The sequence below is a fragment of the Trachymyrmex cornetzi genome, unplaced genomic scaffold, assembly GCF_001594075.2.
Source record: "Trachymyrmex cornetzi isolate Tcor2-1 unplaced genomic scaffold, Tcor1.1 scaffold1030, whole genome shotgun sequence".
Classification (NCBI taxonomy): domain Eukaryota; kingdom Metazoa; phylum Arthropoda; class Insecta; order Hymenoptera; family Formicidae; genus Trachymyrmex; species Trachymyrmex cornetzi.
Window position 1 is genome coordinate 107,444 of NW_017295577.1, and position 1,094 is coordinate 108,537.

Sequence of the window (1,094 nt, forward strand, 5' to 3'; positions counted from 1 at the left end):
ATATAGTAATTAATCAATAATAATACTCATTTTAGCAACAAAACTATAAAATTAATTAATTTTAATAACATGCATACCTAAGGCGTACTAAAAGTACGTAAGTAAGTATCTTGTTATTGATAATGGTTCATCTCATGATTACAAATTCATACGCTTATAATCGCGAGTTTTTATATGTCGCTTCTCGAAGTATAGTCGTGGAGATATTCAACATTGAAAAGTTATTCAACATTGAGTAAAAGAAATCGTGTTTACTTCAACGTTAAATAACTCGTTGAAAAATATTGTAATGCAATGCAGAGTTAAAGCCGGCTTTTCAAAAATATATTCGAGGTGATGCAACACCCGGGACGGAAGGAAACACGACCGACCCCCTCGAGTGGTCTCACGGGACTACTCACTACTCTACTATGGTGTAATAAGACAAGGGGTGCGTTCCGTTTCACGCATGATGCGCATAGACAGCATAGACAACCGTTCCGTTACATCTAATGCGCGCATAGTGGTAGTGCATGGAATTCCCCAGATTCCCCCCATCATTAGCGCATAAGGAGCGCATCAGCTACTACAAGTTCGAGCTGACGTAGCTTATGCGATTCATGCAAAGGCGCGAAATCGTTCAAACGCACGAACTGTCTGAAATAAGGTCAATGGATCAAGAAGTGTTACACGAATTAGTAAGGTTACTTATTACAAATGAGATTAGTAAGGTTACGAAAGGTACAACAGAGATAAAATATATAAGAATAATGTAAAACAATCACTAGCATGTATATTTCGCGCCTTCAAGCGAAATGGCGCCACGATATGCGTCCCCGCGATCTCATTGGTCAGAGATCACAAACCACCTGATTGGCCGCTTGCGTTACAACGACGCGCCCGTGTGGGCATGTAGGGAGTTCGAATTTAAGCAAGAGAGAATGTGCTCTGCTCTGCTCTGATAAGGGGTGTTTACGATAATTCGAGTTTGAGTTAGTTCCATTTTACGATAGACTCAACCATGATAAAAATACAAGGGTATGCTCATCAATTGTCTAAAACTCGTTCAGCTTGCGCATGTCCTTGCCTACGTCATATTCGGGTACGCGTTGATT